General features: G+C 42.3%; 1 protein-coding gene and 1 pseudogene across 4 annotated transcripts in view; both read left to right on the forward strand.

The window, feature by feature from the left end:
* Positions 1–26,969, forward strand: part of PRDM6 (PR/SET domain 6) — a 108,007-nt gene that overhangs the window by 14,130 nt on the left and 66,908 nt on the right. The gene's annotated exons all lie outside the window — the stretch shown is intronic.
* On the forward strand, positions 15,103–16,788 carry LOC142013346 (zinc finger and SCAN domain-containing protein 32-like; annotated as a pseudogene).

The raw sequence follows: 26,969 nt of genomic DNA on the forward strand, positions 1-26,969 counted from the left end.
AAAAGGAGGCAGATTGCTGCACATTATCTTACCTTTAATGTGGAGGTGTGGCCTGCGGTGGTCATATTTCCAACAGAGAGGGCTTCTTTCATCTTTATCCAAGTTGCCGCAGCCCAGGGAGATAACTGGTCAGAATATGTGTCTTTCCATCTTCATTTGAGTGGAGGGAGCTCAGTTTGAGATGGCGCGTTACGTACTCAGACAAGTCATCTCTGTGTCCTGGAAATGCAATGGGAATCATACTTCTTTCTTGTTACGCTCCCATGTTGAAGATGAGAGTACTACCACCACTTAGAACTCTGGGCCTCATTTGGCTAGTGTGCTTAGTTTTGGCCATCTCTCTTGTGGTACTGTGGCTTGCATCCTTGCTCAGAATCCGTGTTTAGTGTTTTTGGTTTGGAAATTCCTTCATAGTAGCTATCCTAGGAGGAATGCAGTGCTATTTGGCAGTAGACACTGACCATCAGTATAAAGGCATTTCAGGTTTTGGAGCTTGGTGTAGTTCAGATGAACGTTGTCAATAGATTCCAGGCTAGTCTAAGAAATCATAAAGTCTGTATGACACTTGGCTTTACAGGCACTTTCCCAGTCACTATTCTGCTATAACTCAGGATTTGCCAGTGTAGCACCATGTGAAAAATCCCAGTTTTCAGAAGTTTCATATTCAGCTGTACAGATGATATTGGATTTGCGAGCGAGCCTCAGGACTGTGCTGGCCATGAAGCCGTATTTTTAAACAGATGGTAAATGATCGTGTTAAGCACTTTTGCATTTTGGTAAGTTTGGAAAAAAAAGAGATAAGTGTACTAATTTTAGACAGAGCCTTTATAATAAACAGTTAACAAAAGTATCTACCTCCCTCCCACATCTTGTGCCAGTATTTATTAGATTAAGTGTTTGTTACAAAAAGAGGAATGGCATCCTGACCTCTCTGTCCTTTTGCCACTCATCTCTGCTTAATTCATAATGTAATTCCGTCTGTATGTTTTGTCCCTTGTAATTAAAAAACAGTTTTGTTTTATGCTGGAAGTTGTCAGGCCTGAGTCTGTAAGTCCCCTGTGAGGAATGGTAACTTTCTACTTGCCCTACTCCTCCTCTGAGGCCTTACCCTGCTCACTCTAGCCTTCCTCCCTCTATTGCTCTCTCTCCCTGCCCTCACTCACTTGCTTATTTTCACTGGGTTAGCTCAGGGGGCTGAAGTGTGGGGGTATGGACTCCACGTGCAGCCAGAAATGAGAAATTCAGAGTATAAGAGGGGCTCTGGACCAAGGAAGTGGATTGGGATGTGAGAGGGGGTGAGGGCTCTGGCTGAGGGTGCAGGACCTGTGATAGGGCTGGGGATGAGTGGTTGGGAGTGAAAGAGGGGGCTTCAGGCTGGGGATGGAGCTGAACGCTTCGGGCGAAGGATAGCTCAGTGGTTTGACCATTGACCTGCTAAATCTAGGGTTGTGAGCCCAGCCCTTGAGGCAACAATCTAGGGCAAACAGATAAATAAAAATCTGTGAGGGTTGTTGATAGGTCCTGCTGAGAGGACAGGAGACTGGACTCAATGACCTCTGAAGGTCCATTCCAGTTCTATGAGATAGGTATATCTCCTTCTTTTTTTTTTTTTTAAATGGGAGTGAGGCTCCAGGTGGAGGCACTGGGTTGTGGTGTGGCAGAAGGTACAAGCTCTGGCTGGAGCTGCAGGTTCCAGTGTGGCCAGAAATGAGGGGTTCAGGTGTAGGAGGGGGCTTTGGGTTGAAATCCAGGGGAAGAGACCTGCAGAGAACTGGTAGGGTTGTGTGATTTGTCCAGAAATCGGTGTCTGGGTCTTTGCCCATGAAAGCCTGTGCTCCAAAATATCTGTTAGCCTATAAGGTGCCACAGGACTACTTCTTGTTCTTGAAGATACAGACTAACACGGCTACCCTGATATTTGCTGAGCTAGAGAAGTTAGGAAAGTATTTGCTACTTAAGGACCTGATCCAAATCCCACTGGAGAGAATGGGAGCATTTCCATTGACTTCAGTGGGCACTGCCTTGGTTTCCAAGGGTATTTGTAACTGCCATAAAGATTTTTACTTGATGTTTGATATTACAGATTCAAACACGTGTGTGTGTGTGTGTGTATGTATGTATATATATATATATATATATATATATATATATATATATATATATATATATATATATATATATATATACAATAATCATTTGGAGCAGGGTCAGGGTCTTAGAGTCAGGGCCATTATTTTGTTGTGTGTCTGTACAGCAATTAGCATGCTCAGGCCCTTCACAGATGATTACTTGTCTTCCTGATCACTGCCAACCCAGAGAGTTTTATATAAAGGCTGAAAAATTAGCTCTATCATGTCAAAATACATGGGGTGCAATTTTCTCCCTATTGCAGTAAAAGTGAGTTTTGCCAATCACTTCGACTGGGTCAGAATTTCACCTATTTTGTATAATCGGCCAGATCCGATTCCAGTTGAAGTCAATTGTAAAACTCCTATTGACTTTAGTGGGAACTCATTTAGGCATGTTATTAATATTCATTTATAAAGCACGCAGGACTTGATACAATTTCTGAGCCAGTGTTTGTGGTTTAGATTATCTTAAAGTGAAGAATATGAAATAATAACATTTAGGGTTGGTGAAATGGAGTCATTGAAGTTCAGATATTTTACAAAAGTTGAGATTTCAATCCGGTATATATACATAATTTCTCTCTAGTATTTTGCTTCTTTAGTTAGATTCTTTAGTTATGGTCACTTTTTATGTAAAAGTTTTCAATATTGACAACTTTTGCAAAAGGCGAACCTCTTTTAGGTCAATTTGAAGGTCATATGAATATTGTGGTTTTGCAAGTTCAGCTGAAATGTGGTGCTTGTGTCCTCTGAAAGAGACACTGACAAGAAAGAGCGTGGGGAGGGAAAGAGTGAAGAAATGGTAAAATACTTAGTGAAAACCAGACAGCAATATGAGGCATAGGGAGGGAAGAGCAGAGTTCGGAGCAGAAAAAAGATTAATAAAAAAATAGCGTACCAATGTATATGTCCAGTTACAAGCGTTGCCTGAGCTTCGGGCTGCTTTGTTCTTCTTTCCTAAGCACATTGTGCAGGCGTCCTTTATGGCAGGAAAATGGGGAGTGTGTGTACATGTATGTGTGTTTTGAACAGAGCAATCTTAGAGATTAAAAATAGGCTGGGGCTGGGAGTCTTGCGATCTCAGACTTTCTGCAAATGCAAAAAGAAAAAAAAATCAAAGATCAGAAAACTTCCAAATTTTGGCCATCTGTCTTCATTTTGACACTTAAAATGGTACTTTTTATTATCTGAATGTAGATTTTTACCAGGGAGCTAATATAGCAAAGGAGGGAGATCAGGAGGAGGTTGCAGTTTTACAACATAGTTGTGAATAAATGAAGAAATACATTGTGGTTGAATAATCTGTATAGTTTTGGTATATCTCATATTGTATAATATAGATAAAATCAGATAGTAAAAATTAAAGGATCTTCGTTGTCCTTTCATAACATCATAACTGCGATTAATTCCCTTCCCTCTCCCTTTTTAAATCAGATTGAAATGTAAAAGTGACTACAGATAAATAATTCAATATTAAACTCCTGATGGATCTTATTGAGGTAACTTATCTTTTTGCTCTTTAGTACTTTAAATAGATTTCTAATATTTTTTCTTGTGGCACTGCAGGGTTAAGTTGATGGATTTTTGTTTCAATTTACAGCTCTGTATTATTTTCAGTACATGCTAAACAAACTGAAGAATTAGTCCAAAAACAATTACACATAGGTACAGATTTGGTGGTTTTATTTTGTTGTTTGAGTCAAATATCAAAATCATTGCATTTGATGTAAGGTTCAAACCATGAAAATATTCTTTGGCCTGTCTGCATGAGTGCTCTCGCAGTGCAGTCAGCATTTTCTTTCTATGTAACCCATTTGGCTGAATGGACAGCAATCCAGAATAAATTAAATACCCTTCAGTTGCCTCACAAAAGCTACATCTGCACTGCAGCGAACTGTCGACAGAAGTTACCGTCGGATCTTCTGAGAAAACTTCTGTCAAGATTTGGCGGTCACACACGAAAGTCAGTCGATCTGTTGATCTGCTCTGTCAACAGAGAGCGGCTGCATTGCCTGGCTGCTCTCTTGACAGAGTGGTCAACCAGAAGCACAGCAGACAGGGCTGCCCAGTGACCCAGAAGCCCTGTCTGCTGACAGAGGGGCCCCTGGAGCATCCGAATGGCTTTTTTTTTTGTCAACAGATTCTGTCAGGAAAGGCATTCTGCCTCATGGGGGAGAAGCAGAAGACTGTTGACAAAGTGCTGAGTTCACGTTTTTGGTGTGGATGCTCCCTGGGTTTTGTCGACAAAACCAGGATTTTGTACATGGGAAATTGTAGCGTTCTTTAGCAATTAGACAAGATATTTTTTATAGCCTGTGGTAAGATCGTATCTTCAGAAAGCCAAAAATATTAGTCATTTTAGTTGTGGTTGTTTCTCTTCCTTCTCCACAGTCCCCTCCCCCTTTTGGCCTTTGGCCTGCTTTAATCTAGATACAATAAACTCTGATTTGTTTAAAAGGAAAACAGTACTGGGTGTGTTAAGTAAACATTCTCTTTGGTGATACAGGCATTTATTCCAACAGTATTTGATAACTTTTCTGATTTTTTTTTTTTTCCATTTTGAAGTAATGGGAACAATCCTATTCTAATGTTATTGCAAAGAAAACAGAGACTTTCTCAGCAATTAGGTCTTATTGATGAGAATGAGATAATTTTCCCTTAATGTGTTTTCTAATAAAGAAGTGAAAAGGAACACTTGATTCTAACATATATGAAAACATTATCTCAATTATTAATGTGTCTTTATTCCCTAGAGATAAATTAATCTAGTTGCACATGGTTTCCCCTTTCTGCTTAACATCAGAATTTAATAAGACTAGACTTAAGGAATGCATACGGGATACACTTAAAATTCTATTGGAATGAAATACAGAAGTTTTAGTAGTTGCAGTTTTTCAGACTCTATAAATCCTAGAAAGAACTGAATGATACATGGATTTTTTTCTCTTAAAAATGTTTATTAGCAGTACTATTTTGATCACTTAGATGAGACAAAATTTTACTATAATAGGATTGAATCCCACAGTTGCTTTTTCCTTTTTATACTGGTAACATTTTACCTTCATTAGTGTTATCACTAGAAAAATCAGTGAAATGATCATTCTTGAACTATTCACGGGCATATCAACTATACTGTTACATTTCATTTGATTTTATGTCATAAATTTAAATATAGTTTAAAGTTTTGCTTTTATGTGTAGATCTTACCTTTTACTGTTATTTAAAAAGGTGAATAAAATACACACATAAAATGAGATTTATTAACAATTAAAAAATGCTAATACAATAGTTCTATTTTGCCTGCAGGATGGACAGTCTTAATTAGGACTAGTATGTGGACAAATTCTCGTGTCCTTTCAATGTTGTACCATGTGTCTCAGTGTTTTATTCCCACTGAAGTCAGTGAAAATTTTGCCAGGGATTTCAGTGGGGGCAAGATAAGGACCTATAATGAGATATACATTAGCCAGGCCCCATAGACTGCACTGAACATATTTGTGTGTATTCATCTATGGAAAGAACCTTTAAATTAAGAACTCATTCCAGTTATAATGATAGATATGCATTCATATTGCTAAGGTATAGTTTGGACTAAATTTGCCCGTTACAGCCAAAGCACTAGAGGATAGTTCTGTTAAAGTGAAAACTATGCTTCTCAGCAATCCATCATCTGATAATCTAGAGGGCTTGTCAGCTCTGCTTCAAATATGTCATGTTCATGAAATTCAAATAATTTTGCCCTGAAAATAAACCTTAGCAAAGTTAGTATTATGTCTTAGATTATACAGAGTAACAGCTGGTACTACTGGTTTTGTTTTGCCTCATATGATTATAAAATGTCTTCTTTTTAGGGTAAGCTCTATTTTTATCATACATAAATTAAAACCATCTTCTTTATATTGGCAATATCGCTAGTGTTGCGTTCTGTAATTCAGCAAGCTGGAAGTTGAGTAAGATCATGTTGAGGGTCACAGTATACTTAATTTATGCACCTTAACAGATAATTGCATTAAGAGGCTATAAAAAAGAGGCTATATTAAAGCAGCTTGCTCCACTGAGTTTTTCGAGATCATTCACTACTGCTTTTCGTGCAGTATCTTGAGTAATGTATAGATACTTTAGTGAAGAGTTTAAATCCAGAATTATAGCTAAAATTACTGTGTGTTCAAATATAAAAGTTTAGTTTATATTTAACATAGTTTCCTTTGATCGGGCAATTAAATTTAGCCCATTTGATGTTTGTCATTAGGAACATCTTACCTGTTTATTGTGAGTCTTTCGTACCTCTGTCTGTAATGAATTTATTTGATTGATACACTTCTTATATCTGTAGGCATGCAGATCTAAAAACACATCTAGCAAAAAACATTTTTACTTGATGGAGGGACCAATTCTGCTCTCACTGAAGACAGCGTGAACTTTGCAAAACCCCGACTGACAGTCATACACATACCACTTATGCACATGTTCTGTGTCACCTGTTATTAAAAATAAAAAAACTACTTCACAAAAACAAAAACACAAACAAAAAGAAAAACAAAAAAGAAAATAAGAGACATTCACTCTTGCCCAATTGTGTCGGAAAAATATCTTCTATAAATTCACAGGCCTTGGGAATTTTATTATGTAATGCTCAAAAATATTAGAATGAATATATATAAAAGCTCATGCATGTCCTTGTTTGACCCAGAGGTAGTTTATGGGGATCAAATGAGATTGTATCACAGTAACATGGATTAAAGGAACTCTGAAATAATTTGAACATTTTCTTTATAATTTTCACTTGTTAGTAAAAGTAAGTTTCATTGTTGGAGAAAAGTTAGTTTTTAAGGCATAAATCACTCCTACTTTATTGTACCGTTAACTATGAGTTATTTCTATTGACTTTTGATTAAATATGAATAAAGATAGCACTTTAATAATGTGGATGGATACTCAAAATATATTGCATACCTGATGCCAATAATACATTGGTTATAGATACCATTAAAAAATCCATTGTGCCTAAATGCAGAACAAATTTTTCAGTAAGGACGAGATGTTCATTATTTCACATACTTATCTTGATCACTGCTTTGCAGTGAAATCTCAGATTTCATGATGTCAGATGTGTATTGATAAAAAATACAGACTCTTGAATAACTACTTAACATAAAAGCTGGAAAATCCAGTCTAACATACCCTTTCCATCTACGCATTTGCCACCTTTTTCAGATAACTTACAGAATTCCATTATCCAAATTGTTACACATGTGTGACAGAGGTTGACCTTTAGTCATGTCAATCCTTTTTGTGTAGGCCTCAGGCTCCAGCCTAATGGCTCAAAGCCTGATTTACTCACTGTAATAAGGGCAGGAGGTCAAGCAATTGTCAACCTGCCTGCTCGTACTCTTCTCAGAGCCTGGCTGAAGGCTGTTAACACAAAGCTTTTCAAAGTGAATTTACAACCTCCACCACTGACAGAGGCCAATCAGTACACCATAAATGTCAGGTTAGTGAGATTGAGCAGTAAGTAAAGTACTGACAGCACACTATTGGCTGAAATCAATTGCTCAAGGTTTAACTGAAAATAACCATCTATGTATAAGTACCTTTGCGGAACCAGGTTAAGTATGCAGAGGAAGTTTCAGGTGGCTTTCATAGAACTCCCGCTTAATAGTAGCACATGGCTCTGGGCTTTGCATTTGTGTAGTTGTAGTATTAATATTGCTTACATTTACATGATTCATGATTGGAAAGTTTGTATGCTGGATCTGGCCCCGAGTTACAAAAATGAGGTAACGTGTTGCTATAGGGACAAAAAATGAAGAAGAAAAGCAAAAAGTCAGTACAAGGAAAACTAGGGACATTTTAAGAATATTTAGTCATTAAAGCTTAAAAATTTGTAACCTTAAGTGATTTATGCAAATTCCAAAAGTTTCATCAGTAATTTCAGCAAAGGCTCATTTACAGAGAAACTGTGGCTTTTTCATGGCTCCTGTTGTTTTGTAATGAAAACTATCATAGCAGTCACTAATGAGTAATTGTATCCTGGTGGTCTGAATATCCATGAGATGTAGTTACCTTCAAGACTGAATGTTTTTATCATTTTGTGTAATGACAGCTTGGACAACAATTCATTTAGCTCTGAAGGGATCAGCATTAAAATGAAAGAATCCATTAAAATGCTGTATTCAAGGATTTATAAATTAGGCAGTTTCCTTGATTATTGCAATCATTTACACAATTGATTGTCCCAGTGTGATATAGGCAGGTTGTAGCAATGAGCATTGACAACAGGCATGTCCTCTAATATCTATAGTCATTGTTCATTAAAATAGGATGCCTCTCTACCATGAGGTTGTTTTCCATCTCAAGGTCAATTTTGCATTGAATTAAGTCTACTATGCTAAAAGATCACACATCTTTAAAGACAACCCACATAAGATGGCATGCTATTTATAGGCTGCATTGATAGCAGGAAGGCTTTTTCCCCCTTCACCCATAATTTGTTTGCTGCTGATCTAGACATTCATTGGCATCTATAGTGCATATTCTCTGTGTGATCCATTATTGAAAGGTAAATAATTTTTGTAAATTGTGACTGTAAATATTTATTTGATTGAAGATATAAAAGTCAATAATGTGTTTTATTTGTTGCTTAAAGTTCTAATTAACCAATAGATATACTGTATAGTAACTTGATTTGGGTCAATTATTTCTAGAAGACATAATTAAGATATCTTGTCACAATGAGAATACACTCTTGAAGTAAATTTTCCTGTGCCAGAACAAATGCAATAAATCCACTAAGTGTTCAACCATTAACCACAAAAAACTTGAGGTTCTCTGTAGGTGTGGAAAATCAGAAGAATGTTTGTTTGATAAAGTAGCTGGATGCTGTCACGGTAACTTGCAGGACATTATTGCACATTATTTTTTGAAAACTCTGGATTATGTTCAAGCAAACATAGTTGCCAGCAAACTAGTTTGCTTCGGGCCATGTGCTGATTATGGTTATATAAGGTCAAATCCTGCAGTCCTTAGTCAGTTCTTGCTTCAGCAAAACTCCCATTGGTTCCTTACTCAGGATTTTAGGACAGAGTGAATGCCATACAGAAGTTCTGTGGTGGTGGTTTTTAAATCAGCATTTTTTTCAAGATAAGAAGCCAGCGTTTTCTCTGAGAAGCACTGCAGAGCCTGTAGTTTGTACCTTAGTGTACACCCTGCACTGGATTGTTAAGGTTGGGACAAAGTTACCTTAAAAACACCCTGGTTATGGTTATGCTGTGGCTTGACTTAAGGCCAACATGTTCATTTGAAAAGACTGTAGTTTCAGTGGCTGCATAATTATACCTTGTGTTTGTTTAGATAAACATCTGCATCAAATACATTTCCCTCTTTTTTAGTGTTTTGTAGAAATCTATCATACATTAGTTTCTAATGTGTATTATATTGCATATTTATTACACAGATTTGACAAAATGGTCACATAGAAGGCAATAATTTAACTTTAATTCACATAGGTATTACTAGTGTAGACCATCTATCAGGTATTTGTGGAGGTGTGTGTGTATATATGTTCACATGTATGGGTGTCTCTTAACAGTCTTGATTTCAGTTATGGCACTGTCATGTAGAGCTGAGTTGGAGTCTCAGGCATTAATTGTCATAGACTCTCTGTTATTTCAATAGAAGAAATTTGAGACCACTATTTATTATGCTGTTTATTGAGCAGTAAAACTGGAAATAAAATAATCCTCATTATTCAGAGTAAGAAGCTTTTCTCTCTTTTAGTTTAATCTTAAGACAAACTAGTAACAGTACTGAAATATATTTTATGTAAAATATATGTAGGGTTAAATCTATTCAGCTACTTTAATATGCTGATCAAGGCAAAGTTCTTGAATTATTTTAATTTGATTTTATTATGTATGCTTGGAGTCATATCAGAGGGTCATTTGGGGAGATGAGGGTATTAATGTTTGCTGGTGTAGCCACAAAGAATTTTAGACCAGAATGATTTGGTTGCAAATATTCCTTCTTGGGGAACCATTATATCTGACAATCTTAAAAGCAGAGTCTTTAGTTTGCTGTTTTGTTTTTTTTAATCTTTTTTTTTTATATGTCTTAGGTATGTTGTTTTTAGATTGGCCTCAGTCTAAAAAAAATTTTGTTCACATGATTCTGTCCTGTTACCCTTATGGGGGAAGGGGATGGGTGGCAGAAATGCATATTAGAATGTTTAGGAATAAATCATTGGGGCTTGGGCATGTTTTCTTGTGTGCATGATTGGTGACTGATGTTGCCATTCCCCTCCTACTGGTAGATGCCCAGTTTTGTTTTCATCACTTTGATCTGTTTGGATGACTCTGCTGGCCTCATCTTGCTTCATCTTGTTATGATCAGCATGAGAACGGGTAGGGTAAGGTAAACAAAGTGACTGTTCTTGTTTGTCTTTGATGCCAGATTATGAAATACCCAGTTCAGTAAACCCTCGAGTTACATAGGTGGTGTGTTCCTGCAGCCCCCACGTAACTCAAATTTTTGTGCACGTTGGGGTAGGGGGGAGATGGGAACCAGGCTGCCTCTTGGTTCCCAACTCCCCTCCACTTGCGGACCTGGGAAACTGACCAGCCCACCAGGGCTGGTCAGTTTCCTGGTTGTGCTTCTCCCTGCCTTCCCCCAGTGGTGCGGCCCGGTGAGCTACAAGCCCCTTCTCCCTGCCTCCTCCCAGCTGTATGACTATCAACCTGACCACCGTGTCACTGGGGGAGGGAAGGGGGAAGAGTTTTAGCTTGCTTAGCTGCCTGCAGCTGTGCAGCTGGGAAAAGGGGCTGTGGAGCAGTGTCAAGTTGTGCTTAACTCCTGTTAAAGCGAGTTACGCACAACTTGAAGCCATGTATGTCAAAGGTTAGCGGTGTATGTTACACATGAGTTTCAGGATTCAGGAATTCTGGTCACCTGCTACTTATCAAACTTTCTTTGGTTAGTTCTGAGTGGGGAGTGAAATTGGAGTCTTCTAGACATGTTCTTAGTGAATTCAGTGTTCATGAGGATAATGGACCAACTTTATTGTTGACCTCAGTGTTACATCTCCATTGAAGCCAAAGGAACTGTGGCTGTCTGTCTACACGAATGATGAACTTGTTAAAAACTTGGATTCTTGAATGTATACTGTGATAAATGTAGGATATCCTGAGTGGTTTATAACTGATATCACACCAGTTGGAAAATTGATTTTGACATTTTGGAAGATTTTTTTAAATAAAAATAATAGAATCATAGAATCCTAAGGCTAGAAGGGACCTCATGAGGTTATCTAGTCCTGCCCCCTGCTTCAAACAGGATCAACCCCAACTAAGTCCATCCCATCCAGGACCTTGACAAGCTGGGACTTAAAAACCTCTAGGGATGGAGAATCCACCACCTCTCTAGGCAGCACATTCCAATGCTTCACCACCCTCCCAGTGAAATAATTTTTCCTAATATCCAACCTACTCCTCTTCTTCTGTAACTTCAGACCATTGATCCTAGTTCTGCTATCTGACACCACTAAGAACAGTTTCTCTACATCCTCCTTAGAGCTCCCCTTCAGGAAGTTGAAGGCTGCTATTAAATCGCCCGTCAGTCTTCTCTTCTGTAAACTAAATAAGACCAAATCCCTCAGCCTCTTCTCATAGGACACGTGCTCCAGCCCCTTAATCATTTTTGTTGCCCTCTGCTGAATGTGCTGTAACACATCCACATCCTGTTTGTACTGGGGGCCTGAAACTGGACACACTATTCCAGATGTGACCTCACCAGTGCCAAATAAAGGGGAACAACGTCTCCTGATCTGCTCGAAATGCTCCTCCTAATGCACCCTAATATGCCATTAGCCCTCTTGGCTAGAAGGGCACAGTATTTACTCATATCCAGTCTTTCATCCATCATAACCTCTAGGTCCCTTTCCACTGTACTGCTGCTTAGTCAGTCAGTCCCCAGCCTAGGACAATGCTTGAGATTCTTCCGTCCCAAGTGCAGGAATTTGATATAAATTATAACTTTTGTTATGGTGCGATCATAGTCTCTGGGTGAGATCACAATCACTAGGTGAGATTAATACCTTATGCTCATATTAGAACTGGGTGTGAACCTTTTTAACTATCTGTTGTCCACGCATGGCAGCTACATGTCTTCTCCTTCAGAGTTATCCTCACAGATCATTATAGTTTTCAGAGACAGTCACGCCTGATGATGGGTGGGAAAAGGAGGGGCAAAGGGGACAGTTGCCACCCAGGCCAGTCATTTGAAAGGGGCCTGGAGCTCTGGCTATGGCCACTGCCAAAGTAGCAGCAGCAGCCGTCAGAGCTCGGGGCACCTTTGACGTGCCACGGCAGCACTGCTTTGGCTGGAGGCAGCTATGAGGAAGTTGGTGGGGAGAGGCCCAGCACCATGGTCTGGGCAGTGCTGAGGGCTTACTGCCCTTGGCTCCACCAATCCCAGGGCACAGCGCTTGCTCCCCCTCACCCCTGCACCTTGCCCTGGGCACTGCCTGTGACAAATGCAGCAGCAGATGAGAAAAAATAGATTATCAGTAGCAGATGCAGAGCAGAGTTTATTGTGCATAGGGAGTGTGTGTGTGTGTGTGTTTGTAGTCTAGCGCTTGTTAAGGCAGAGAAGTAACTGCAATTCAGCTATTGAATCTGTGAAAACCTATTCAGTGGAACTTCTCCTTCCCACCCTACCCTTCTATGTGTCTTCAGAAAAATGGAAATTAGGAGACATCTGTATCACTGATGAAATATCACACTTCTGACAGTGACTTGAGGAAGACAGATAATAAGTCCCATAAAATTCCGGACACAGCTGGGTCTAGTGAATGCTGTAAATCTTAGGAGACTTTCTCTTTGTCTCTATTTGGGCTTGGGTCTAATGCCCGCCACACTTGGGTGAAATCTTTAACAAACCTAGTGATGGCATGAAACATAAGGCCTTAATTTTTTTTCAAAGTACTTATTATTTGCAGTTAATTTAATTTGAATTCTGTAACCTCCATGTGAATGACTCATGTGCTTATTATCTGCTTTGCATTCTAAAGTATGATGAAGGAGAACTAATGCTCTCAACGTGGTTTTGATAGTGTTGAACTGTTTTCATAACAGGGATAGTTTTATAGCTTGACCACATCGGCTGCAAGCCAAATTCAGAATTAGCTGGTGAGACTGGAGATGCTTCTCAAAACGTTTGCCAAGTCAGGTAATAGTAGCAGGCAGTACTGACTTTTGGGTTGACAAAGAGTGTTGACTTTTGAGTGAATATGCATACACAATTCAATAGTTTATGTCAAAACATGTTAAAAATGTGTGTTATTTATTACATACTGCTGCAGTAAGTTTTTTTTGGGAAGCTATGTCAGTATGCCAGACTACGACCTCAGCCATGCCTGCTAGCTGCATACTTACCCCTTCAGACAGCGAGCTATGCCTCCTTTTTCTAAATCCTTATCCTACAAATTACTGAGTGTCCCAAAGGGGGTGCTTAGCACCTTGCAGGATGGAATCTTCAATGATGAAATTGAGCTCTAGTCTCTGTGTTTGGTCCCAATGTATTTTTACTGCTGCTTCCCATTCTCTGGTTTGTGGTGTGAAACATGAGGGGGTGGTATGTTCTAGATCTCTGGGCATGTCACAGTGCATGGAAAAAGGGATGGAGTCTGCTCAGTTTCCATTGCAGGCTTAGTGAAAACATTAGTTCATGGGAGGTGAACGCTAACGCTCAGCATTGAGCCTGGGCCTCAATGTCATCAGCAAGGTGTAAGGAGTGGCCACACACTCATTATTGGACAGTGTTTGAAGTAACCCTGTCTGTACAGTAGAGTAGGTACAGGTGATTAGAGCTGCTACACTGGAGACTTAATCAGAAAGGGATACTGTAAGTCGCACAGGCACGATCGCTGGGGCATTGGAAATGTACTGGTTAAAACATACTTACTTGTAAACAGTGATCTAAAAATTCAGCAGGCTTGGCCCTTCCTCCGACACTCCACGTACCTCACAGATGCACACACTGAGGACCGGGTTGGGCTGGATTTGTTGGAGGTTTTTCCTAATGGGTGCTATGGGCTCTTTCCCTTTCTGAGTAATTATGGCTTGGAACTGTGTCAGCCTGTGCCCTCAATTGCACCTCATGCTTCGAAGATTCCCCTTATGAGCCAAGATGGTATTGCCCTGCCTTCCCCTTCTCCATTGTTTTAGGCTAACCTGGAGGAGAAGCAAAGGTCCATTCAGGCTCACCATCTGTTTCAACAAGGTTTTCTGACCCCTACAACTGCATGCTGGGGCAAGGCTAAAGGAAAGTGGTTTGTCCTTGCCATCAGGAGAGCACAGGTTGAATGGCTCTAATCCAGCACTCTCTCATCTGGCAACATCTGTAATTTGGCATGATTTTAGTTAGCCGAATGACCACTTTTCATGGGTGTGGCCAAGTTTCCTGTGGTCCCATAAAGTTTGTTTACAGCCACCAGTCCTGACTCTGTCTTCTGTGCTGTTATTTAGCTGTAACTTACCCATGGGTATCTTCTGAAGCCTAGTCTACACTAGAAGATTAAGTCAAATTTAAGGATCTAAATTCAGTTTTCATAAGCTATTTGTCTACACCCCTGCATTGACCAAGTCAATTTTACGGGACTCTAAGGTCGACTTTTGTAATGCTGACTTCCCCCTGAAGTAACTTGAGAAGTCGAATTTGCAAAGTCGATCTGTACAAATGGGGACACCAGCTTTATTAGAATCAATTTTATTAGCCTTTAACCTGTCCCACAGTGCCCCTTGAGGTGTCCTTTCTGGTCATCGCTCCACCCCGGCTGCTCTCCAGGAGAGTTGGAAGTAGGTGACAGAAACAGTTGTCATCAGCCCAGGAATTTTGATTAGATTTCCTTTCCTCTCTGGCCAACATGGTGAGCAGATGTGTAGATCACATCTCTGCATCACGCCTCACACATCATGAAGCCATGAGTTCCCAGGATTACAAAAGGGCCCCAGCATGGAGCCATCAGGAGATCTTGGACCTCTTTTCAGTGTGGGGCAAAGAAGCTATTTTCATTCAGCGCAAATCCAGCAAAAGGAATGTTGACATTTATGCAAAAATTTCACAAGGCATTGTAGAGAAAGGGTGCAGCAAGGCCAGTCAGCAGTGCCGTGTGAAGATCAAGGAGCTGAGGCAGAGCTACTAGAAATACCAGACGGACAATGGTCAGTCTGGAGCATCTCCCCAGAAATGCTGTACTATGCTGAGCTTCATGCTGTTCTGGGGACAGACACAACCTCTTCTCCCAAAGGTTGTGTTGGCTCCTGTGTTCATGGGGAGTGTGCTGATGCACTTCCTGATGTGTAAAGAGTGGATGACAGTGGGGTCCATTCCAGCGTAGAATTAAACCCTGAAAGCCAGGAGCTGTTTATCAAGCTGGAGCCAGTGGATCCCATCCCCTTAACTCAGGACGTGGCTTCAGAGGCCAACCTGGATCCTAGAGAGGGCATTTTAGGTAAGTAGGCTTTTTTTTTCTACTGATAATAGTATGTTGCAATCATGGGGTGGCAGGCCCATGACCCGTTCCCTTAGAACAGCTTGTTAATATGCCTGGAGATGGAGTGCAGACCCTGTTTGGACAAAAAACTGAAGGTCTTAGACAGGCACTTGTGGATTCTCCTCACAAGATTTTTGGGGAGACCTGACTTATTCCTGCTTCCATGGTAAGACATATTTCTGTGCCAAGCCACCAGTAAGTGATCTGGAAGCATGGCCCCACAGAGCGTTCTTGCAAATTTTCCAACAAGATAGCCAGACAGTATCTTTCCTTATCCCTTTTTGTTAGTGTGATGAGGCTGATGTCTCATTTGGTAGCCTAGAATGCATGGGAAGTTTCATGAGTCACTAATGATTTTTTGCTGGGCACCTATCCAGTGCAGAGCAAAACTCATGCATTTCCTGGTGCAGCTGCTTTAAAATCCAGGGCATGCATGCAATTACATATGTGACAGCCCCCCAGTGCATGGCCAATGGGTGATAGGACCCTCCCATGGTTCTTGTACATGCCGCCCATGACATTTAATGATCTCTTAACTCCTGGAGCAGCTGGTTTAAATTCCAGGCGCTACTTGAAGCAGCATGCACTCAAGCCAACCCCTGTTGCCTCCTGGGACAGTGTACTTTAAGAATGCCATGATACAGCCACCCATTCCCCCATGGGACTGCCTGTCTGAGACACACCGTGCAATCCCCCGCCCCTCCCTTGGCATTGTTTTAAGAAACCTTTTTTTTCCCGTGAACCGAGGATAGCTTACCATAGTGTTGAGAGTAGATCTCTACTGTAGAGTAGCTGAAATCATTCTGCTCGGAATCTTGCATTATTCAGTCTTAAAAGTGACCTGAGTGACATTGCAGTTGCAATGTGTTCTTCCGTAGAGACACGCAGCCATTCTTTCTGTCAGTTTCATCATTGTTCCATGTAAAGATAAAAATGTTGCTAATGACATGAATATTTCTAAATTTGTTTTATCAGCAAATGGCTCTGGTAAAAAGACAGAAAAGGCCCATTTCAGCAGATAAGAGGCTGCATCCAATGTGGAGGAAGAAGAAGACCTGGAATGAATTGTTGGAAAATTCTTTTCCCCTAGTTACAAAGGAGAAAACGGCGTAATGACTGGAGTTAAAAATGATAGACTCTCAAGAACGAGTGCATGACTCGTTCATGTCTTTTATGGGCACCCAACCGGAATTAATTAATTCACAGATAGAGAAATCACAGTCAGTGACCTCTGCATTAATTGAAGCTGTGCTTGATAAAACGTCAGTGAATCGTGATTTCCCCCCGGCCCCAATTACCTTCCCCTTTTAGAAGCACAGCATCCCCAAGCCACTCCAGGCATCACCGATACATGGTACCCTTACCCCATTCATTCTTCTCTCTTGGACGGGGCACTGCATCCCTCAGCCACTCCCAGCGCCATTATTTGAGACCTCCCTTAACCCATTCAGCCTGTTGCCCTGCTCCTGGTTCTTCAGCACCTGTCCAATCAATGCCCACCCTTCCATACATCATCCCTCCACACATTCGGCACCCTCCCCTCTTTAGGGACTCAAAAGCTGTGTCTACACGTGCATGCTACTTCGAAGTAGTGGCACTAACTTCGAAATAGCGCCCATCGTGGCTACACGCGTCGGGCGCTATTTTGAAGTTAACTTCGACGTTAGGCGGCGAGACGTCGAAGTCGCTAACCTCATGAGGGGATCGGAATAGCACCCTACTTCGACGTTCAACGTCGAAGTAGGGACCGTGTAGACGATCCGCGTCCCGCAACGTCGAAATTGTGGGGTCCTCCGTGGCAGCCATCAGCTGGGGGGTTGAGAGACGCTGTCTCTCCAGCCCGTGCGCGGCTCTATGGTCACCGTGTGCAGCAGCCCTTAGCCCAGGGCTTCTGGCTGCTGCTGCTGCAGCGGGGGATTCATGCTGCATGCACAGGGTCTGCAACTCGTAGTCGGCTCTGTGGATCTTGTGCTGTTTAGTGCAAGTGTGTCTGGGAGGGGCCCTTTAAGGGAGCAGCTGGCTGTTGAGTCCGCCGTGTGACCCTGTCTGCAGCTGTGCCTGGCACCCTTATTTCGATGTGTGCTACTGTGGCCTGTAGACGTTCCCTCGCTGCGCCTCTTTCGATGTGGTGCTGCGCAACGTCGATGTTGAACATCGACGTTGCCAGCCCTGGAGGACGTGTAGACGTTATTCATCGAAATAGCCTATTTCGATGTCGCCACATCGAAATAGGCTACTTCGATGTAGGCTTCACGTGTAGACGTAGCCAAAATGAGGTGGGGAAAGGCTACAGAGAGCCCTGGTTCATAGCCCCACAAAATCAACACCCACCAGAAGGCTAACCTTTGGCTAGATATGACATTATTATCCTTTTTCCCCTTACAATCTCCACTCTTCCATTAGTGCCCTCTAAATAAGAAACATTTATTGTGAAAAGAGTTTCATTTACTGGTTAACATGCTTTGGGGTTGGGTGGGTGGTGATGGCTGTCTTGCAGTTGATGGGGGTGTTTAATGAAGGGCAAGGAAACAGCATGGATGGGTGTGGGGGATGCCAGTTAATGCCCTTCACGTTCATTCACAAATTTGGTTTTCAAGGCATCCCTGATTTTCAGTGCCTCTTTCTGGGCTTTCCTGTTTTCCCATGGGGTTGGTTGCTGATAATTTCTTGCTAGTATCTCTGCCTCGCCCCCATGCAGGCATGAAACTTCCCCCTCGCCTCACAAATGTAATGAAGAACACAGCAAAGGCCAATGACAATGGTCGTGTTTTCTTCACTGAGGTCTAAGTAGTTCAGAAGGCAGCTAAACCTGGCTTTTAAATGGCCAAAGGAACATTCTACCACCATTCTGCACCTGCTCAGCCTGTAGTTAAAGGAGTCCAGGGTTCTGATATAGGGCTTCATAAGCCAAGGGAACAAGGGAATTTCCATGCCCTCAGTGTTAATTGTCTGGTATGGGAAGAAAGTATCACTCTGGATCTTCTAAACAGACCAGAATTCCTAAAGATTGGTGCATCATTTTTTCCTCCTATGTGCAGAATTCCTTATTTTTCAAGACCTCAGGGAATGTTGCACAATCTCCTTTTGTTACACCAATACAAACTTAAATTGCATCCTTTTAGGATACAACAGTCATTTACGTCGAATTGACAGTTTAAGCACCTTACTGGTCTCAGGGTACTGCTTTATTCACAACACGTTTCTTCTGCACGTTAACGTCACACTTGGTCACTCTTGAATCTCATTGATCCACTCCCTGCTTTTTTCAGTTTACTCATTCAAATTCCAGGCCCCCTATGTTCTATCAGCTGTCTTTATGGCCAGGAATAGTTGGCAATATGTGTCACAGAAGTCCATTAATCACAATTTTGAAATGACAAGAGTAGCTGCTAAAGAGCAACAAGAGGCTTTCTAACGTACAGCACATTGTTTCCGTAGCGCACCTAGCCATAGATATGTGATTCAGAAAAACTGCCCCTTTGCTCCATTTTGCTTTCAAAGATCAGTCTTTGTCATACCATGTGATCCTAAGATGAGGGTTCTCCTCCTGGGATTTGTTTTTACTTGGAGGGGACATGCTTTATTTATAAACGGTACACTTTACACTCTGCTCTTGGTGACACCAATTGGTAGCTGAGACCCTATACTCCTCATGCCCATGGGAAGCAAGAGTCCAGGATGAGCTCCAGCATTGATTCCTCTTCACAGATAAAGAACAGCTGCAGAGTCATTGATTATAAATCACCAAAAAATCATTGATTTAAATCAAGTTACCAAAACAGCTCAGAGTGCATTGAATTTTGGAGTAAGCCCCACTGAACTCACTGGCACATCTGTTTTTTGAGAATGGGGTTCCCTTGGGAAAGTTGAGTTATGCTGAAGTAAAATACAGAATAGATTTCTGGCATCACCATTATGGTCTGTAGCCATGATGTTCAGAATAACGGACATGTATTATGTAATATACAGTAAGAAAATAACACTCAGTGGCAACTGGCAACTCCAGCTTTTTCTTACTGTAGCTCTCTCTATTGTATACGTGAATGATAGATTCTAACCCTAGTTAACTACAGTAAACTTTTTCATATCTGGCAGCCCCAGGACTGGGAGGTTGCCGCATATTCAAATATTGTGGATAATAGAGAGGTATACCTAGCAATGCATAACACTAAAGAAAAACAAAATTAGGTATTAAGAAACAAACAAAAATGCATTCAGAGTACTTTATTTGCCAACAGTATTATTGTAAACTGTAAATGTATGCTGTGTTTGCTGTATTTGTTTCTATTTACTTTCACTATATTGTACTTATGGAAAGCATAACTAAAATTTAGTTATGGTTAAAATCCCGTTTATTTGAGAGTTCCAGATGATAGAATGCCAGATATGAGTTCATTGTGAGTAAACAAGGCATAAGGATTAGCTAAGCTAATTTTTTTTTCTAGAACTCTACAATACAGCAAACAACTTAGGAATTTACTCGTCACATTACACTTATACTAAGAAGCATACAGAGAGTCTTGAAAAATGATCCATCACAAAGGCTCTGTCTACACTGGCACAAAACTTCAAAATGGCCATGCAAATGGCCAAATCGAAGATGACTGAGGTGCTGAAATGCATATTCAGTGCCTCCTTAGCATGCCGCCAGCTGCGGCTCTTCAAAATTGCTGCTTTTCACTGTCGTGTGGCTCGTCCAGCTGGGGGGTCCTATCTGCTCATGGGAATAAGGGAATTTTGAAGTTGGGGTTCTTTCAAAAAGGACCCCCATCTGGACAAGCCATGCGGGAGCGAAAAGCAGCAATTTTGAAGAACTGCGACCGGTGACATGCTTATGAGGCACTGAATATGGATTTCAGTGCCTCATTAGTAAGGTTCAATTTGGCCATTTGCATGGCCATTTGAAAGTTTTGTGCCAGTGTAGACACGGCCAAAGTGAATCTTATACATTACTAACCAGTTGGCCCACTTGCCATATGCATATTGTCTGTCTCCCTAAAAGCAGTTTTCTTTATGATTCATTCTGGCAACTAACGCCTGCATCATTGTCTTGCACTGCATATACTTGACACATTTTCCTTTTTTAGACAAGGAATTAATTTCTGCAAAATATTCCCAGATAGAGTCTTTATTACACCCAGAAGCCATGAGAATTTTTGTAGGGCAAAAGTATTGGGGGGAATATAGGAAGCTGTGAGTGTGCCAAATGTCTTCCCTTTTTCTTTTTAGTCTCCTCCACTATTCCTTTCTATGCAGCTTCTATCCTTCTCTATGTATTCTCTCTCTGTCATTAAGACAAAATGTCTTAACTAACTCCTCTGCCATGCTTGGCCCAGGTCCATCACCACATAAGCTCAGAACAAAAACAGTCCTATCCAGTTTGTGTCATTCTTTGCAAATGTTACCTTTTAATCTGCTGAGAAACAGAAATTGAAGGCCCAGAACTTGCAAGAAGCAAGAGCTCATACTCAGTCTGGACAGACGAGAGCTATTAATTCATTTTTATGAAACTGTAAGTGTATGTGTCATATATTTGTGATGAGATTTAATTGTAACTGTTACTTTTAAACGAGAAATATAGTATTTTATTGATGATTTTACGAAATAAAAAATTCCATTTTTAATTAAAAACATAAATTTTTATCCACCCTGCACTACTGTCACATGATCACTAGACCAGCTAGGATGATTGTGCTTTTAACATCTTGATGCTATGTGTTACAGACCCCCTACCCCAAGTTTCATGGAAAATAGGTTGTGCATGTAAATATGCATAACTTAGAGATGCTTTGGACAAAATATGTCTGTAGTCTATCATTTTTACTGTTATAAGCTGTTGGATCTGTTTCATATTTTGTGTTTGAATCACTCTTCTATGTGAAATTGGAAAAAAAAAAAAAAAAAAAAAGCAGACACATACCTATCTCATAGAGCTGGAAGGGGTCTTGAGAGGTTGTTGAGTCTAGTCCCCTCATCATCCCTGACAATTTTGTTGGTTTTTTGGTAGATCTATTTGCCCCAGATTCCTAAATGGCCCCCTCCAGGGTTGAGCTTGCAACACTGGCTGTAGCAGGGCAAGGCTCAAGCCACTGAGCTATCCTTACCCAAAGTAAGTGTTGATGTATAATTTTAAAGGTGCTAATGGCAACCATTACTGGTGCTTCAAGAACAACCCAAAGGACAGGGTTATGTACCCTAATAACAGAGCAATCAACCTGATAGCTTGGAAATGGCTTTATTCGTCCTGTAGATCTAGGAGGTGGTTGGTCTAGAAAGCCATGTGACCATGCCACTTGGTACAGGCCTCCATTTTGTTATTCATTTTTTTTCACGTGACGATTGGATGCTAAAACAAAGGGTTCCTGGCTGGCGAAAATGTCTATTTAAGCAACAAGAGTATTCCAGCTGCTTTGTCTTCAGCCTGCATTGGCAATTGCTTGACACACCTTAAGGAGAAACAGAAATGCTTTACACACCCCTGTCGGTTAGGATCTTTTCTGGCTTGAAACTTTCATCTAATGCAAAGGCAGCTGTTTAGGGTAAGAACTCATAATTAACTATATTCTTAGTGAAGCAGAGCTAGCTAAGTGTTTTTTGTTTAATCTGCTAACTCATTTTGATCTACCTGTTTTCTTATAGTCACTTAGACCCTACTGTTTTGCTTGAGAAAACACTCTTTTGTTTATAATCAAAACAAGTGTAAATTATTACCTGGAGAGGACTGCCTCTCTCTGCATATCTCCCTTTCATTGATAAAGGAGGCTTACCTAATGAGCCCTCCCTCTGCAAATCTTTTGCGTAAAGAAAGAGGGATTTATTTTAGTTTGGTTTTGATCACTTCTGTGGGTTGATTTCCTGGGTGCTGTGCCCTAGAACTGCATATGCCCAGAGATGTGCTTAATCAGTGTTGGGAGTGATTTGCAGTGGGGTAGTGGTAACCCCAACTTTGTGTTTTGGTGGGGGAAGCCTGAGGATCTGGCTCAGCAGGCCAGGGTGGTGTTGAGTCCCAGAGAGCAAGAAGGTGGGTGTCAGTGGCCTGATCAGCACCCTGGGAAACATCCCAAAAGGGTCTTTGTGACTGCCCCCTGTCACATTAGGCTCTTAGTCGTTGAAAAATCTGGACAAGTGGGTCTTACCCTTGAAAGCTCATTACCTAATACACTCATCCCTCATTAAACGAGTACTTCATTTACGAGTACTGGCTTAAACGAGGGACACACTTACCTACCCTAGTTCACTCTACAAGTGAACTTCCCCCACTCATATGAGCCTTACCCTCCTCCCCATGGCTCCAACCCCACTAGGCTGCCCCCCGCCCCCCCCCCCCGCCAGCCCCGCAACCCCAACCTGCTGCAGCCTGACCCCCTGCTGGCCCCGCAGCCTGACACCCCACTGCTGCCTGTACTCCCTGTGGCCCCGCAGCCCCAAATCACAGCAGCCTGATGCCCCTGCCAGCCCCGCAGCCAGACCCCCCCGCAACCCTAAACCACACTGCCCCCACAGCCTTAACCCTCCCCACCATGTGTACCCCCTGCCGGCCCCGTAGACAGACCCCCCCCCCCAGCCACCTGTATGCCCCACAGCCCGACACCCCTGCCAGCCCCACGGCCACCTGTTCACCTTCTGCGGCCAGACCCCCCCCACCGCTTGTACCCCTGTGGCTAGACCCTCCCACAGCCCTGTGACCGCCTGTACACGCCCCCCCCCACACAGCCCGACACCCCTGCCGGCCCTGCGGCCAGACCCTGCTGCCACTTGTACTTCCTGCAGCCACCTGTACCCCACCCTGCAGCCAGACCATTCCGTGGCCGCCTGTATCCCCTGAGGCCAGACACCGCCCCCCATCGCCTGTAACCCTTGCGGCTGCCTGTACCCCCCGTAGGCCACCCCCATGGCCAGACCCCCCTCCCAGCTACCTGTAACCCCTGTGGCCATACCCCCCACCCACACCTGTAACCCCCGCAACCCCACAGCCAGACCCCTGCAGCCCCAAACCATGGCAGCCAGGCCCCCTTACCGGCCTGCAGCCAGACCCCCCCTGACACCTGGGCCCCACAGCCCAATCCCCCCCACCCAAAACCACATCAGCCTGAACTCCCCCCGCAAACCTGCCACCAGATTTTTAACCCTCCCTCCTGCTCACAGCCGTAAACTACCCCCAGCCTTTAACCCTCTCCAACCCAAGGTTCACTCACCTTTCAAAAGCAGAGCTACCTGCTGCCACTCCTTCCCCAAGTTAGGAGCCCTAGGACCTAATCAGAGACTTTTACATGTAATTTGATGGTAATTTAGTGTCCCTCTTATGAATTTCTGCCTATGAGCAGAATGTTGGGAACCAATTGTGCTCATAAAGCGAGGGACAAGTGTAAATAAAATTGTTAGTCTTTAAGTGCTACAGGACTGCTTGGGTTTTTTGTTCATTTCAATTATGACAATAATTCATGGAAACTTTACAATCATTCAGGTTGTAAATCTCCGGGTTATTGAAGTTAAATATTGTGAATGGGAATTTAATTTGGATGCTGCTGTTTGTATATGAGAAGAGGCTGAATGTCATGCTCCATTGCTCAATATATTTACACTGATATAAGAAGGACTTTGTAATTAAGTTTACAGGGAATTGTTTGTTAGGGGCTGGGAGTCTGGCAGACAACCTCTCACTCCTACAAGCTCTTGGGTAGGCTCACTATGAATGCTTGACAGATCTCTGCCTTCCAATTCTGCGTGAACAAATGGGATTTTGTGCACATGCATTTGTAGAGGTTCCTGAACATGTGGGCTTAGAATTCCCTGGCAAAATTAAATGTGGGAAATTAGAGCAAAAAAGAAAAGAAGCAGTCTGCGAGAACCATCTGTCTGAAGGAAACAGTGGCAAATTGGATAGTGATTCTGAGCAAAGGCAAGGAACGTGAGGCGTTAGATTGCAGTCTCACTCAAAATATTGAGCCGTGGGTGGAAGGTTAGTGCTGTTCTCACTCTCTGTTCTCAATGGCTAGTTGGGGTTTCATCCCTCTTTCCCAAATAAGGCGTTGGTTGAATGGAGGGCATTGCATTGCCAATTCATCGTCTGGGTGCTTTTGGGTGGGTGTAACACTCAGTGATGGGGAGTGAAGGGATGCCACTAGAAACTCAGTGGCACCAGGTCAATCAATAGCTGTTATTAATGTATCACTTTCCATTTATCTTCTAATTCCTGGATTTCTTCCCTCCTCTTTCCGCTCTAGTTTTTCCCAGTTCTGATATCCCAGTTAAACTTTCACTTCAGCTGCTAACCTGGATTTTCAAGCTTGGGAGCTTTTACAGAAGTAATTTTCAGAGTGTTCCCATGCTTAGGAAGCTTGACTTTGGCATGTTCATTATGGTCGTGGCTAAGGGCCAGCCTAGAGTGAGGCCCAGTGTGCTAGGCCCTGTACAAACTCGGTGTTACAGATCATCTTTGCACCACAGAGTTGGCAGTCGAAGCAAACAAGAATAGGGGTGGGGTCCCTGTGGTAGGGAGCAAAGCCATTCAAAGCAGCTGGCTATGCCCTGTGGCTCTCTGGAGTGCGGAGGGGAAGAGCTTCATGTGCTGTCCCTGCCCCCAGCAAAATCTTCTAGCTTCTAAACTGTCCAATAGGAGCTGAGAGATTTTGCTGGGGGTGGGGGCCACGCGCAAAACCATCTCCCCCAGTGCAGGGAGCCACATGGGCTGCTGGCAAGCAGGGAAACCTTCCTGAGAGTGCTCTTACCTGGAGCTGCTGAGGTAAGTGCCTCCCGGCCAAAGCCTACCCCATCCCCTCCTGTACTCCAACTCCTTCCCAGACTCTGCACCCCCTTCTATGCCCCAACCCAAGACCAGAAACCTGTCATGCGCTCATACTCCCTCTCGGACTCCGCACCATGTCAGTGCATTTGCGCCTGTCTGCAGTGCTGAAGTCTCTGGTTGGCTCCTCTCTGCAGTTTTCTCCCAACACACATGGGTGGGAAGGCATCACCTGCATCCTGATGCCCCTAGAGTAGGGTCTAGGGATTGCAGAGTGGAGGGTGGCCCCAGCGGAGCTGCATTTTAACAGCCCCCTGCCCCCTCCTACTAGTGAAGTGGTTTGGCTGCTTCATCCTATGCCAGCTAGTTCGAATCTTTGGTGTCTTTCTACATTTTTTCCCCCAAGTCCATCTGGGGAAGAAGGGCAGAGGGAGAGGTGAGGCTACCACTGGGTGCTAGTATCCTGGTAGGATGCAGGGAGGACTGGAAAACAGACCAAAAGTACTAAAATTGCTAGAGAAATATTTTCCTAGCCATGTTAGTGATGCTTTACTGGGTTTGGCAAATGGATCTCCAAGTAGCATCAGCAGGTAAAAGTGCAGAACAGGCCACAGCCACTCGGGCATCACCTGTGATTGTGTCAAAGTTAATTTCCTGTGCCAGGCCAACCACAAGCAAATGACATAATTACAAACACTTTTGCAGATGTTATATTCTATCTAGAAAAGGGCATTATGACACATACAGTAGCCTGTATTTTAACCCCAGTTACTATTGGGTGTGCTAAACCCATATGACAAATTAAACTGTTGACAAATGGCTACAGTTTCAAATAATTGATTTCAAAAGCTCTAGTAACTACACTATTGTAAAAAAAAAAAAAAAAATCAATTGTGGTGCCAAGTTATGATCAATTGGATCATACCCAGTCTATATGAAGGATATAAATAGTACAAAGGTAGGTCCTGATCCTGCAAGAGTCTTCACGTCTGTCTCTTTGCTTGGTTCTGATCCCTCTCAGTTCCTCTCTTTGCTATCAGTAGGGGCGAAGGGTGCTGAGGAGCTTAGCTGAGATGCTCAGCAGCTAGAAGGCTCACGTTTGCACAGCCTAATCCTGATCTAGTACTTAAGTTTAGAATCATCTCATATTTGGAAAAAAATCAGCTGCTGCTTAGGTTGGATCATTCTTTATTTCTCAGGCTGTGTAGTAATGTTACCTACTGGGTGTGTGAGCTCAGAACTAGGCTTACACAATCTTTTATTGTGTGGTCTCACATTCATTGAGGTGACTGTTAATAATTGTTCAACCGTATTATTCAATATTATGGTCAGTAGATAATTTGCTGTGCTCATTCTCTGAAAAGAAGACAAAACAAGCCAGCAGTCCTGTAGCACTTCAAAGACTAACAAAATAATTGATTAGGTGATGAGTGTTCATAGGACAGACCTACTTTTTCAGACTGGGAATTAGCTCATCACCTGATTAATTATTTTGTTAATCTTTAAAGTGCTTCATGACTGCTGGTTTGTTTTGTGAAGATACAGACGAACT

This window comes from Carettochelys insculpta, chromosome 5 (genome assembly GCF_033958435.1).
Source record: "Carettochelys insculpta isolate YL-2023 chromosome 5, ASM3395843v1, whole genome shotgun sequence".
Lineage (NCBI taxonomy): Eukaryota > Metazoa > Chordata > Testudines > Carettochelyidae > Carettochelys > Carettochelys insculpta.